A 16,097-nucleotide genomic window follows, 5' to 3' on the forward strand; every position below is an offset into this window, starting at 1 on the left:
CAAAATCACTTAAAGTCACTGTTCTGATGCTCACTTTGAACATCAGTGGGTCGCCTTGACCACGCCTACATGCCTAAATGGATTAGGTTGATGCCATGTGACTGGCTGATTAGATATTTGCAGTAATAGGCATCCCTAATAAAGTGGCCAGTGAGTTAATATTGACAATCCTGTCACCTAGGGGAATGAACAATGAACTTTTAAAGGTTTATTTTTTCTTATCTGAGTATTATCTAATTATTACAGAATTGGAAAGTATCTAAATCACTCTGCAGTTCTGTAATAATGAAGCTGTCCTGCATTAGGTCTTCATGAACACAGTTTACTGAAAATACCCAATGCACTGTTTAAGTTACAGTGTGAAGTGTTTTTAGTCCATTTTAATAATTGCTTCCCAAGTTTAATAATGAACGGCCTTAAATAATATTCACTCTGCTTTGTATGTGTGATGACTTTTTTTAAAACAATATGGTTAAAATCGTGCTGTGGCGTGTCACGGTGGTGCTCTGGTTGAAAGCGAGTCCTAACGTAGGTGTGGATATGAGTGTGTTGTTGACAGCTGTTAGCCACACTGATCAGAGTATAATAGGATGACTGAGGCAGCTCCTGTGTCTGTGTGTGTAACTGTGGGAGTGTTGAGGTTCTGCCCATGCACCTGATGAAAGCTGGGCAGATCTCGTAATCACTCACAGTCAGCAAAAATTATTTCAGCAGCACTTCAAGTGGCGACTGCTGGAGCTGTTTTTAACCGAGACTTTTACACGAGTATATTCTATAAATTCCATTTTGCATCTTTATCTGATTAATCGGCCACTAAACCATCAACGAAACGCCTTTAAAAACACATTTAATCCAGTGAGTTTGGAAAAGATTGTTCACTTCTGTTTATTTCTTCAATATCTGAGAGTACATTTAACCATGTACAGATACCATGTCATGGCAGCTCATCTTACAGATGTTCATCAGACACTTGAGGTACTCTAACAGGTTCCCTGATATGCATGATGTGAGCGGGCGCTCTTAAACTCTTGCAAGGCACCTCAGATTGCCAACGGCTCTGCCAAACATCATGCAGGTCAGCTTGTCGGCACCAAGGCAAACACGTACTGTGCAAAAGTCCTCAGCAGCAGAAGGAAAAGAAGCTCCCGAGAAAAGTTAAAGCACGTGACTGAGGGAAGCAGCGACGGGTCGCTACGCATTCCCATTATGAATGATTAGATAACAATAAAAGTATAAATTTTATTAATACACAATAAAAATGTGGCATTTGGCTTGGCATGCCACATAAAAATCATCTTTGACAGCACATGAGAAAGAAATCTCAAAGCACAAAAAGACTACAAAGCGTGTGACAAGGAGGGTTAAGCGCTGTTTTGTTTGCTCTTTCAGAGCTTTACATTTACTAGCTTCACATGACTGTTTATTCACAGGGGGGAAAGTGATATCTCTGTCAGTTGATACCCAGAAAAGCAGAACTTTAAAACAAAAATGGCACCAAAAAGAAAAAGAATAGACAAACCAGGTTCAAAAACTGGGCACTGCAGGTCCATTTATGCACTTTTTGCATTGCTGATGAATTGATTGTGTTGGTGCAGCATGTTCAGCATCAATCATCATTACTGTTACACTCTTTCTCGCTCCACTGTGACTACAAACTCAGAAAGCTACAGTTCTTTCTGGCAAATAGCGCCCCCTGCTTGTTTTGTGGCTCAAAGCAACCGATCGGTTCTCTCCCCAAAGCCTCCGACAGCCTGAAGGCTACAAGAGGTCTCCTCCTCAGTGCTGGGCAGTACCTGCCCATTGTACTGACATCTGCATATGATCCCTGTAATGATTTATTGATGCTAAAATGCTGAAGCGCCTTTAAGACAGACAGCTGTCAAGGTGTGATGAGATTTGGCATAGCTTGCATTCAACAGATTATAAAAATCTAGGAGGCGACGCGGAGTTGGACAAATGGAGGAATGTGAAAGAGGAGACAAGGGGAGGAAGGACAGGAAGCGAGGAGGGAAGGTTGCTGCGTCAAAAGGCTTATCAGAGGTTCTGCTGGAGGAAGTGCAGCAGTGTAATCTCATAATGCTCTCCAGACTCTGGACATCTGATGCTGTGTCGCTCGTTGGGGTAAACCTGGAAAAAACAGAAACCACAAACAAGTGTGTTCGTTTCAAAGCTGCTGCTTCCTCAAACTTGCTGGTCTCATGGTTAAACAGTGCGCAGGTTTCAGTTTGAACCCCGCGAGACATCAGTCAACGGCCATACCTGCAGGCTGTATGGTTTCCCTGCTCGGATGAGTTGAGACACGAGGAAGTTAGTGTGGAAAAAGTGCACGTTCTCGTCTAAGAATCCATGCAGGATCAGCAACCTGTTGGGCCTGTATTAATCACAAAGAGGGCATATAAAACACTTATGTGTTGCACCACTCGGAGAAAAACACCAAAGAGCAAAGTCTCTTCCTGTGCTGCTTCATAAGGAATTTTATGGATAACTCAAAGTATCATATAGTACTGCCAGAGGTAATAGTGCATTATAGTCTCAGCTGCCTGATGGATGCAGCAACATGCAATAACTGAATAATAATGTGTCATAAATGCACTAAAGCAGTAACTGTTTCTCACTCATTGGGAAGCTTGTCGACGTGCAGGGCGACAGAACAAGCTTCGTATCCCCTCTGGTTTTTTTCAGGGGTGTCCAAATATCGCTCCGTGTAGCCGGTGTCATAGGCCATCCACAACGTCACCGGAGCGCCCGCGATAGCAACCTAACCAACAAAGAGATCACACAGGAGACGGCGTCATCATTTCTGCCTTTCACTGAAAGTGAAGTTCCAGGTCTGTTCTCTAACAGAGGCGGCAATCACTCGTTCAACTCGTGCAATCACACTAATTATAGAAACGCCTAAAGCAGCAGGATTATCAACATCCATACAGCTTTTTTATTTTTGTAACGCTCACATCCTTAGAAAAGATACGGTAAATGTATCTGATGGAACGAATAATTTACTCCTAAGGCTTCAAAAAGAGTTATTTATCAGGTGATGGAGACATATTATGCCATTTAAACAACAAAGAGAGAGTATTACAAATGTGTGTTTAGATTTTTTAATGGGTATTTCTGTTTCCCGGAGCAAAGAGGAAAAACTAATCTGACACATCAAACTTCTAGTTTTCGGCTTGTTGGCTGATCTAAATCTGACAGTAATTATTTTATTTTTTTTTTACCTTAAAGACATCGGGTTTGTGGATGAGGCCCATGAGGGACAGGAAGCCGCCATACGACCAGCCGTGGATGGCGACGCGACTCAGGTCTACAAACTTGTACTTGTCTGCGATGTAGTGCAAACCCTCCACCTGGTCTTCAATCTCCACCTGACCCTGGACAGAGGAGAAAAGATTTAACTCGGCTTCTTTGTTCCTACAGAACAAAACAAAGAAAAGAGGCTAATGTGTTCCTGAATTTTAGGAAACCTAGGAGAGTTAGGAGAGAGCATCTTCATCTTTAACCCATACATGTTCGTCTAGTGACATTTACCATTCTGTCCTTCACAGCTCCTTCAAACTTGAGGCCTCGCTGGCAGGAGCCCCGCCCATCGATAACCAGCACAACGTAGCCCAAAGAGGCCAGCGTGCTCAGCCGCAGGTACTTCACCCCTTTATAAGAATTGTTTACTAATTGCACCTGGAAGAAAATAAACTTATGTTTATGTCACTGTGACATGACAAAATGTGGGACAAATGAAGTGCTGTGAATACTTTCTGGATACATTGTGTGCATTTTTGTGGAGTTCCTTTGTTAATGTTGAAAAGAAATTATGGATCAGGTCATATAAATGAAGCATGCAAACTGATTTACTAGCATCTGCAACAGGCAGTTTACTGCTAACTGCACTCACACACCATTTTGACCCGTTTAGTAAATCTGGCCGTATGAATGGGGTGGGAGTGGGAGAGCGAACCTGAGGACCACCATAGACAAAGACGACAGTGGGGTGCTTCCTCCCGGGGACTAGCTTCTCCGGTTTGTACAGCATGCCGTACAGCTCGAAACCCGACTTGCCGGTGAAGCTAAAGATCTCTGGAGGTGTGCCGTCAAGTGGGAAAGCTGGAGACGACAAAAACAAAAAACAAAAAAACAAAATCTTTAAGTTGTTGTCCATCTTTAATGAACAGAACAGGAAAACTAAACAAACAGGGAGGCAAGAGTGTCAAACCACCTGATAAAAATGTAAAAATCTGTTTGATTTTAAGGGGAATTCAGTACCAGAAGATTCCATCATGCTCGCCCAAAACTGGGGCTCTTTGTGCAGAGGGTCGCTGTCTGAGCCATTCAGCTTGTAAATGTGGACACACGGCGCAGTGGTCAGGCTGCTGTAATGGCTGATAAACATGTCGAAGGTCTGTGTGGAAAAAAACAGACGAGACAGAGTTAGAAAGGTGTACACAAACACTTCAAACAGATATCTGAATGTGAAGTTTACTGCACTGGGTCAGGCTCTCTCATGTGTATTACAACTACTGAATATTGTTAAAGCCTCGCTCACATAAGAGAGCAATTCAAATGATAAAACAGGAAAAAGCAGGTGATACATAATTTGTTAAAATTTCTACAAAAACAGTGAAAAAGGAACGATGAGACAGTAACTGCTTACTCTTAGATTTTAAAAAAGTAAAATAAGGTGACAGGTGTAGAAAGGTCAGAGGAGATTTAACGAGGTACACGAGTGTGTATTCAGGTACCTGGCTCACAGAGCAGCTGTGGGAGAAGCCAGGTTTGGTGAGTCGGACGATTTCACCGGGCGAGTCGTAGCTCACCACGTAGAGGTGGTGCTCCAGAGGAGAGTCTTTGGTTCCCTGAAAGTAAACCAGCTTGGCTGCCTCATCCACCCAAATCTGAGGGCTGGATGAACGCTGCACAAACAAGAAAAAAAGAAAACAAACAAAAACACTGTTGGGGCATTTTGTTTACACACAAACAAAAAGACAGCTGAGCTATGACATCGAACAGTAAGTATGTAACTCCTTTATTAGGTTGTTCTAATCCGCATCTTCTGTGAGTCTGTGCGTTATTAGTTGTCTTTTTTAAGCAAAATGTAGAAATATTATTCTCTTCATATTCAGATACATGCTGATGCTACAGTACAAGAGAGGTGAGGAAGAGAGCACGGGCAGGATGGAGCAGGCCCGAGTGCCGAGGTGACAGAAGGAAGAGCAAGAGTGAAAGGGAAGGTTTACGAGGTTTGGAGACGGTGGCGCTGACAAGAAGACAAGAGGATTTGTGTTCGGAGTGACCAGGATGGACAAGATTAGAAATGAGTAAATTGGCTCAGCTCGATCAGGAGGTGATTTTGGAGACAAACAGGAGAGGCAAGGTTGGCAAGGGCTTTGTACGTGTGCAGAGAGACTGGATCTATTACACAGAAGATGTTGATAATGGAGCTGGCAGGCTGGAGGAAAATAGGAAGAACAGACTGAGGTTTGGTGTATCAGTGGTGTGACGCAGGAGAATGCTAGGGTTAGGATGAGATGGAGGAAGATGATCCACTCTGGCGACCCCGAAACGGAGCAGAGAGCAGCAGAAGTAGAAGAAGAAGATGCGACATAAGAGTTACAGGAGCAACAAAACATAAAGACAACCAACTCCGCTCACAGCGCTTAATTAACCGACCTATTATGTGCTTACATTTGACTTATGCTGTGTCACTACTGTTACACTAATGCTGCTGGCACCTTGTTTCAAAATAGGCTGTGTTGTCAATGACAGCAGCTCATTGAAAAGAAGGAAAATGCCCTTCATTTACTTACACTTATAAATCCTGCCTGCGAGCGCCAATAAAACCTTCAGTATTTTTATTCTATATTATTGAATATATATCACATTAATATATAATAGTGACACTACATCGCCTACCCCTGCTCTATGTACTCAGGAGAAGTCATTTTGTATAAAACTATAGTTTTAAGTGGCTGCTGTGAATGTGGGAACCCATGTACAGGGGTTGGGCTTTACCTTTGCGCCATGATTGGCCAGCACCTCCCACTCCCCACTGGTCACCATCACCTCCTCTTTGACTGGACACTTGAAATCATCTGATGACAGAGGAGCAAATGTGTCACGCAGGTCGTGTGAGTGGCTCAACAGCAACAGCAGTCGTCAAAATTTAACAAAAGACATCAAATAAAATTCACAGAGCACAGTAAAACTACATTAAAAACCCAGAATACAGAATTGTTCATAAAATAAATAAATCTCACTTAAAACCATGTCAAAGATGTACTGCATGAACAGTACAGATGAGTTAGTGTGTGTGTCTCCACATGGTGTTACCTTCAGAGTGCGTGTAGCCTTTGGCCCAGTGATAGCTGCCCCGCTGTAACACTGAGGTGATCTTATACAGGTGGCAGAAGCCAGTTTTGGACTCGTTTACTGTGATGAAGGTGATCTCATCATCACTGGTTTGAATGAAAGGATGGAAGATGTCATGGACCTGAGTAGGAAAGGCAAACAAAATGCTTTTAATCCAAGTCCAGAGTAGGATTATATTTAAAGTAATCAAGCCTTAATTGTAAACTTCACAGCAAACATCTGCCTCTGTGACACTCAGGCTGATTGAGACATGAGGGGAAACTAATCTGAGAAACAACTAGGCTCGCTAAAGACGTGCTGCTGGTGCTCACGTTGATCCAGATGTCACTGGTCTCTTGGTAAATGATGAAAGGGTGGACCGAGTCTCCGAGGGCCTCCAGGCTCTCGTCTTTTGGCTTCGTCCTGATGCGCTGGGATGAAGAGTTCAGGAGGCAGCAGGACCAGCTGGAGATTCTGCTGCCGTCGGTCCATCATCACCGCCCACGCGCTGACACACAAACACAGGAGAGCTGTGATGCAACAAGAACATGTGCCCTATACTGACAAGTTTACTTCTGGGCTTCCTGTTTTTAACTATTTATTATTTTCTGGCTTACTATCTGCCGTCTTTGGTCCATCCGGCTCTGGTAATGTACTCTGCACGTGGGAACAGGCTGGTGAAGGGAACAGGTAGCTCCTTTTCCTGTGTGCTGACAATCTGAAGAGAGAAAAACACCAATCAGACCAGCTCACATCAGTGCTGCATTCACTGTGGGGGGGGGGGGGGACTCACTGAACTCTGAATGAGCACTTACTCTGCCTTGACTGTCTGTTCGTATTTCTGCTATTTTGAGGGTGATATCAGGATTTTTGCTGCCTGAAAAAGAAAGTAAACTGATTTATCTACTGAAATATAAGCAAACATTTTACATGAGCACATGTATAAACACGACCTACACCCAGCATTAGGAGTTAAGCTATGTAGAACTATATGTAGAACTTTTGTGTAGGTTTCTGCTAATCTGATACCTGCGTGTGGGTATCTGTAGACATCTGTCTTGCGCTCTTCCAGAGCCGGAGACGGGACGTGGATGATCTCTACCTCAGACTCATCCACCTCCTCGTAGAGAATCTGTAGAGTTTTCCCGCCGTCTGCCTCTAAACCAATGAGAAACAGCCAGAAAAGTAAGCAGCTGTGAGGATTATTTAAAAGTCTTTGGAAGAAACCGAACATGAAAGCTCGTAGAAATGATTTCATGAAGAAGCGACTGGTCTCACAAAAACTGTATTAATAAATATCGTGAGTCATTTTCTAATGAATGATAACTACAAAATCAATGTACTCACCTTCACAAGCAGCTGGACACCACCAGTATCCAGTGAAGCGATCAAACTCTTCCTGGGTGACAAAAGTGGCTACGCCGGCAGATTTAGGATCCTCTTTGGGGTTATCGATACCTACAATAAAAACACACGAGAGACGAAACACGAGAGTGAGCTTACATTAAGCAACCTGTGCCATCCCTGCCAGGGTTTGACCTCCAGTTTAAGTTTACGGTGCTCTGGCTGACTTGAACAGTCCCTGTTAAGCTTCTGTAAATATCTGGTGCCATCACTGGCTTCATGCACCACAACTAACAATGACTTGATTTAATAACTAATATAAACGACTGTCTCACAGCCCCAAACATACCATAAACATCGTGACCAAAGAAAGATGGAGAAAAGGATGAATTAAAGATCCTTTTGAGTCTATTTAGTTGGTGTAAGGGAATTTCAACTACAAGAAAGGAAAAAGTTGAAGGGAAGTTGATAAATGTCACAGTCGCAGTTCACACCTTTGTGGCAGAAGGTGAGTCTCTTCTCTTCCCCTGTCTCAATACTAGTCACCCAAATGTCATTGTTGTTGATGAACCCGATGAAGCTGGGGTCACCGGGGCAGATCTTGGGGTCCATACGTGTGCCTGAATTCTGGCTCGTAATCTCTGTGGGATTCATCGGAGAAGTCTGGAAAAAAAAAAAAGGAAAAACAAAACATTAATTATAAGATGCAGAGCCGCCTCTTCTTCCTGCGGCAGCTGAGGTCATTTGGTGTGTTTGTGAGGAGATGCTGCATATATTTTAATCACACTGTGGTGGCCAGTGCTTTCTTTTATGCTGCTGTGTGTCGGCGGTAAAGCTGGAGGTTGGACTTACTTAAGACTGTGGTGGAGATGGGCACATCTCAACTTGTCCCCACTGGAATAGGACTTTTTTCCTGTTTATATTGTATTTTTATCACTATTACTAACATTATTTAATTACATGATTTTGTATTTTTGGCCAGAGAGATGTGTTTGGGTTTTTTTTAAATAAAGATGCTGGATATTTGAATTTCCGCTTGGGGAAAAGTAAAGTATTGATCTGTCTATTATCATGGATTTATTCTGATCTCTGCTACAGGGTTGAGGTGGATGGAGAAAACTTCAAAATACGTGGAGTGAAGGGAGACTGCAACTTTTTATATTTAGTGATGCACAAAAATCAGACGTCCTTGCCAACTAGCCTCATCGGGTCTGTAATTTTCAGCCTGTGCTCTGCAGCAGTGACAGTCTTACTTAACTGGCCTTTAACTCACAATGAAGCTGCTGTTCCCACCATCACGGCAGTAGTACAGGCTGCTGTTGGCCTGGAACAGGAAGAGGCCGCTGGGTCGGTGGTAGTCATAGGAGGTGATGCCAGACACCCCCAAACGCTTCCTCTCTCGCAGCAGCTCTTCCTCCCGAGAGAAGCCTCCATGGTGAGGGCTGGCCTGAGGTCAGGAGTGACAAGAGAACGCACAACGTGACGGTGAGGGCGACCAAAGTCAAGGTCAAAGACAGTTCGTTCACGGCGTGGAAAAACAAAAACAAACAAACAAAACATGACCAAATTCCTAAATTACAGAGAGCATCTCTGCGGACCAGGAAATAAAAGCTGTTCTCTCGCTTCAGCAGGAGCACGCTTTGTTTGTGAAATCAGCGCAGACCAGCTGGATAGCAATTAACATCAATCATGTGGTCTCATGTGACCTGAGTGTTCGAGTTAATTTGTCTTCAGGAGAAGATTTACAACAGCAGTTTTAAGCTCCATAAGGAGAAGTGCAATTATTTAGGAAATGGCTCACAATAAACCTCTAAATAATTAAATAGTCCTAAAGGGGAAATATCAAACACATTTCCAGGTCTATAGTTTTATTCAGGGGAAACTAAAAACACATCACATTAATATTTCACAGGTCCTTTACACAGCCTCTCAGACCAGACGCCGTCTGATAAAGAGACCGTTTCATCCAGTATTCCCTCAGCTGACAACAACAACATACAGCTGTAGTCAGACTCATTCATTATATTATGACCGTTTTTTTAATCAAATGTAAATTCTGCTGCACAGTCCCTCAGTTGTAGTTGGCCCTGTGACACCAGTTACCATCCCTCTGCTTTCTGGCTGCACTCGCTGCTAACTGAGAAGGTGCACGGTCAAACCCAGCGGATCAGTGGATTCACCTGGTTGGTGCTTGACTTGAGCGCAACATGGAGCTTCCATGCATTCACATTGTAAAGTTTTATGCAAGTTAATGATGTTTATGAGGTAAGAAAGTCTTTGCTTTCAACTTTCAAGAAATATTTTTATATAAATTCACCTGTAATTCTTAAACGTTTTACCAAGTACAAAGTTTAAAATCATCACTGTAAATAAAGGGCAGAAAATCAGTAAGCCCCTTTAACCTCCTGCAACCCTGCATCCTCATTTGGGGACATTACCTTTTGCCTCTTTTGCATCTTCTACTTCATTCTGCTCAACAGTGTTTTGTATTTAGTTAAAGACTGCCAACGTTATTAAATAAATGCACTGTTCATATGACGATACACAAAAACATGTCTGAAACGAATGTCAAAACATCCGATTGGACAGAAAGATGAGGACTAAAAATTGTTCCTCACCTGAAAGTGATCCAGCATTGGTTTCCAGGACAAAACCAACAGTGCATCTTTGCGGATCTTCTTGGGAATGTCTGAGTAGAGTAACGCATTTTCCCTGCTGGCGTAAGGCATTCCTTTGAGGAAACATAAAACAGAAGGCATCAGACCGAGCAAAGCTAGCTGGTCTTGTTGTAGGCGCGCTCTGGTTCGACCGGCATTCGCAGCTGTAGTGTTGGCTTACACAAGCTTCTTACTGAGGAACATACCGCACAGAGTGCCAATATGAGTAGGCAACCCTTGTACCATAGGGCTAATGCAAAGGCCCAGGTTCAATTCCCCCCTGAGGCCATTCACAGCACGTCTTCCCCTGTGCCTCTTTCCTGTTTTCTCTCCACTGCCCTTCAAAATAAAGGCTAGAAATCCCCAAAAATATAATAAAAGAAAACCCAAAGTCCATAATCAGGGGTTTCCATGGGGTTTTAGACCTGATTGTGTTGTCTCCCATCTAATCAGTTCACGTACACGTCACCAGCTTACAGTCAAAATTCTGCAGTAAGGTCTTAAACAGAGACAGGTTTAAGACTGAATTCAATTCAGTTTTATTTACATAGCACCAAATCACAACAACAGTCACCTCAAAGTACTTTATATTGTAAGGTAAAGACCCTACAACAATAGACAGAACACCCAAACTATCAGATGACCCCTTTAAGCAAGCACTTGGCGACAGTGGGGAGGAAAAACACCCTTAAAACAGTGAAGAAATCTCCAGCATGACAAGGCTAAGGGAGGGTCCCCCATCTGCTGCGACCAGTTGGAGGTGAGGGGAGGGAGACAGGATAATAACAACTAATGAAGACCTTTACTGTCTTGTCTTACATGATCACTCTTCAAAAAGGTTTGTCCATGTAAGAGTACAGTTTGCTTTTTGTGTGCAACTGTCTTGTAGCTGCATAAAAAAAAGAAAAATGGCAGCTGATGTTTGTCATCACAGATGTCTGACAAAAACAACACATTTGTGCGCTATAAAATATTCCAATAATCGAACTATGCAGTTCACAGAAAGGAAAGAATAAATACTTGGGTAAGAAGTTATTTTAAAAGCATGAGGTAGGTGTTTTTGGTTTGTTTTTTGCGCGGCTAGCTATAATTGAGACTGAACAACAAATCTATTAAATCAGTTTGGGAAGGCTCTACAGCAAAACTATGTAACTTCAGCTAAATGACAGTCAGGGGAGGCAAACAGCAATTAAAGGATGATGGGCAATCCAGCATAAATACACCACAAAGATAAAAAAAAAAAACAAAAAAAAAAAAAAAAAAAAAAAAAAAAAACAGGCATGAGATCAACATCTACCACACACTTCTGGTCACAGTGAAGGTCTAAATATAAAAAGAGCGTTCAGACCAGGCGGTAACTGTTAGGGTCTGACTGGTTATAACGGACAAAACAACCAAACCATCAGTTAGGGTTAGCAGTTATAGCTGACTAAATTAGTCAACATTATACAGCTTACTATAGCCAGGTATTAAAATGTAAAACTCAGAGCAACAAAAACTAGCAGCCATTTTACAGGAATCCTGTGTGCTACAGCTGCAAGACGAGGGGGAAAAAAAAAAAAAGAAGCAGAAATATGTCCACAATGCAAAATGTTGTTCCACATTTTTTTTTTCCAGCACACACTAAAGCCAGTGCAGCTCTGTGGAAATCAAATGAGCTAGAAAACAGGTGCAGGCTGGCAGCTCTGACTCACCAGCTGCATCCACAGATTTTTCACAGACGTGTGCTACCTTTCAAAGAGACTGAACGGAAGCCACTGAATCTGCAAGCCAACAAGTCACGGCCACTAAAAAATGCCTCTGTGAGCTCGGGCTTCTTACAGCGCTTGTGGAAAATGACATGTTTTTTCAGACATTCATGTGTGAGACCTCGGGTTTCAGTTACCGCCGCTCACCAAGGTAGTAGATGCGGTGAGAGTGCGGGCTGCTCTCGTCTTTCTGGATGAACTGGAAGTCGTGCGGTGCCTTGTTGATAACCACGCCGGTGTTTTTGCGGCTGTTGTGGATGATCTTCCGCAGGCCATCCCACGTATGTTTCTCCACCTGGAACTGGGTGGAACTCACGTCCTCCATCTCCACCACCTCTGTGCTGTCTGAGAGCTCGTCCACCCCGGTCATGCCTGCCAGTGCTGCTCTCACACTGTCGACAGACATTTATACCGATTAGTGTGATCTGCCTACGCTCAGCCCACAAATAAAACAAAACCATTAGGCTTCTAAATATATGAAACGCTCTAAACCACAGATGTGAAATTCACCTTACATCATGGGCCCTACACAGGCGCCTTTGATCTTAAGTGGGCCAGATCACTAAAACTCTTTCTGTTAGTCTAAAGATATTAAACTAAGCATTTAATCCCTGAAATATCTTAATCTAAGAAAAATAAATGTAATTTCTACGGGCCCGTTCTTTAAACAACCATAACTCCGCTTGTGCTAGAGACAAAATTCAGGAGAAGAAGAGAAGATGAGCTTATCGGGGTTATTTGGGGAATCATGGTGGAATAAAACATTCACAAGGCACTGCTGCCTGAACACACACAGAAAATGTGGATCCTCCTAGATTTTATCATGTATGCTTCCCCAACTCCTCCTGAATGATTTGAATCATTTTGTAATTTTACGGCCCAAATTACACAAGTCCAAGCAGCCTGTGTGATACTTGGGTGGTGATGATTACATGAATGGCAATGGGGGAAGTCCTAATCAGCTGCAAAACCTACAGTAAAGTTAAACAACTAAGGACTGCTTCACGTCTTCCAAAACTATCCAGGAGGCTGGACTGGATCGCTTTGCCAGGCCGATTTTTCCCTTTGTTTGACACCCATGGTTTAAGCAGTTGAAATAAATCCTCTAAGAGATCTTTTAAAGTCAACAAATGCTGTTATTAATTGGCATGAAATTCAGCATCGATGTTAAAGACTTTGGTGTTTACTGGCATTTACCCCACCAGCAGGTCAGTATTTTAGCTTGTGCAATACTTCAGACTGTGATCAAATATCTACAAAGCTAATTAAATTCATCAGAAAATACTTCTATTCTAATGATGAACATGTTAATCTTAATAGTAGCTTTAAGCTTTTCTAAACTTTATGTTCATTAAACCTGTGAAAATAGTTAAAAAAATGATTTGAATGAGCTGAAAATTCAAACCAAATGACAGTCAGATAGCTTTAAGTTTCACCTACCTTACCGCACCGTCTTCTGTTTTGTCTTCAATTTTCGGCCTCTTTACTCTGTGCATTAACTGTTCAACCAGACTGAACCAGACCTGACACCCTGTAAAACACCAGGCACCAACATAAAAACTGGGAAACTTTCTTTCCAGATTGCAGAAATTCAACAGCATGGCGACAGCTCGTCTAACTCAGTCTAATAACAGAAGCAAACAGAAACTACAGCAATCTGTAAACTAAGCTAAGCTCACACACTATGAACAGTGAAACCGTTACTGGGGTTGATTCCCCGCTCTTGTCCCACATCTCTGCACTTCTTCATGGAGGAGCTGCTGTTCTTCAGCTTGCCATATTCCAGCTGAGCATTTCTCATGTGAAGCCTCACCGAGTGTGACTCAACTGCATGACTCGAACACTACAGCGTCTGTGTCATAAGTGTGGCAAATTTCACACTGCAACTCCGCATTTTACTGCAGCACTGTAGGCTGTTCTGCAGCCTGGATCCTTAACATAGTGTACAACACACAGTGCAGTATTTTTCCAGAAGTTAATCAACTTCAGGGATTTTGCCACACTGGGAATAGTAGGAATGATATACAGTCACCGGACACCTTTTCAGGTACACCTGCTAAACTGCTTGTTGACACTAATCAGCCAATAACATGGCAGCAACTCAGACCATCAGAATGTGGAAGAAAGGGGATTTAAGTGACTCTGAACATAGCATGGTTACTGGTGTGAAACAGGCTGGTGTGACTATTTCAGATATTGGTGATCTACTGGGATTTTCCTCCTGTGTGGAAAATCCCCACACAACCTCAATCGGGGGTTAACAGAGAATGATCTAAAGAAGAGAAGATATCCAGTGAGCAGCAGTTCTCTGTGTCAGAGGTCAGAGGAGAAGGACCAGACTGTTTCATAAAGGAAGGCAACGGGAACTCAAAAAACATGAAGGTTATAGTGCAGTAGAGCATTTCTGGATTCACAACACCTTGAAGCAGAAGGACTACAGCAGCAGAAGACCACACATTTACCACTCCTGTCAGCTAGGAACAGGAAACTGAGGCTCGGATTCAAACGAGCGCAACAAAATTGGATAACAGAATATTTGAAAAACATTGCCTGGTCCGATGATTCTTGATTGTGAATGAAAGCATCGATCCTTCATGCCTTGTAGCAACCCCTCTTGCTGATGGTAGTCTAATGGTGTGGCAGATTTTTCCTTGGCACATTTAGGGTCCTTGGTACAATTTGACCATCATTTAAACACCACAGCCTACCTCAGTGCTGTCGCTGAGCATGTCCATCAGTGTACCTGCTGTACCAGGATAACGCACTGTGTCACAAATTTTTAATTATCTCATATTGGTTTCTTGAACATGAGTTCACCGTACTCAAATGGCCTCCACAGTCACAGATCTCCAATGGAGTGCTTTTGGGATGTGGTGGAAGATTTGCATCATGGATGTGCAGCTGACAATCGCAGTCATGTCAGTATGGACCAATAATATCTAAGAGATTTTAGGCAGTCTTGAAGGCAAAAGGGAGTCCAACTAGCCCGGTGTACCTAAATAAATGTCCAGTGAGTGTATCCAAGTCAAGAAAAAAACATAGCTTGATGATGTAAACATGTATTACATATTGTAAAAATAAAAAAAAAAACTTTAGTGCCTGATAAATGGAGACTATGAGCTGCTTAAAATACCAATTACACGTTTACAGTCCTCAGGCTAAAATATTACTGAATATTCCCCAACACTGTTAGGGCATCCAGAAAGTGTTGTGTCACTGTATTTAACTTCTACTGACTGCTAGCTTAAATGTAGATTAGACTCATTTGACTCCACAAAAGACACCGTGACAACCTCGCGTTTCATTTTTGACATTCGTGTCCTCTACATCTGTACATTTTTATGTTTCACTGACACCATAAAAACGCAGATTCGCGTTAGAAACAGCGACTCACGTGTCACTATTTCTGCCCAGGCTGACACTTATGCTAGTAAACTTAAAGGTCTAAGCTAATAACAGGCTAACAGAAAACTTCTGGCAGAGTGTGTCCTAAGCGCCAAACTTTGCAAAGCCTAACCATCCAATAATTATATATGCATATATATTATATCCAATAAAAAACTCCCTCTGGCTGTGATGCGCTGCTGGGAGCTAACATGTTAGCCACCCATTAAACAGAACAGAAACTAGCAAGCTAGCTATTGGGTAAGCCAGAAGAGCACAAAACAGAAAACGTAAGAAACAAAGCAAAACAAAAAAATAACCACTCGCTTCCTTCTTACACTTTCTGCCCGGAGACCTTGAAGTTGTATCTCCTTTTGTCGAATAGACGTCTGTGTTGAAAAGTCGTGATTAATTAGAGTTAACTACTTTTCAGACACCAGTAGATGATGCTAATACGATAGCAACGCGGAAATAGATTGTGAATCAAACCCGAGCAACGTTAGAAAATTACTACCTTTAACCCGGATATACTCGATCAGTTTGTTTTTCGTGTTTTTCAGCGTGTATTTTTCCTTTTGTACTGGGCGATATTTCAAACTTGAACCTGCTATTTTAATTTCGAAGA

At 42.5% G+C, this 16,097-nt stretch overlaps 1 pseudogene; it reads right to left on the minus strand.

Moving 5' to 3' along the window:
- Positions 1 to 856: 856 nt before the first annotated feature.
- LOC116318335 lies at positions 857 to 16,014 on the minus strand (annotated as a pseudogene).
- Positions 16,015 to 16,097: the final 83 nt, after the last annotated feature.

This window comes from Oreochromis aureus, linkage group 15, assembly GCF_013358895.1.
Source record: "Oreochromis aureus strain Israel breed Guangdong linkage group 15, ZZ_aureus, whole genome shotgun sequence".
NCBI classification, from domain to species: domain Eukaryota; kingdom Metazoa; phylum Chordata; class Actinopteri; order Cichliformes; family Cichlidae; genus Oreochromis; species Oreochromis aureus.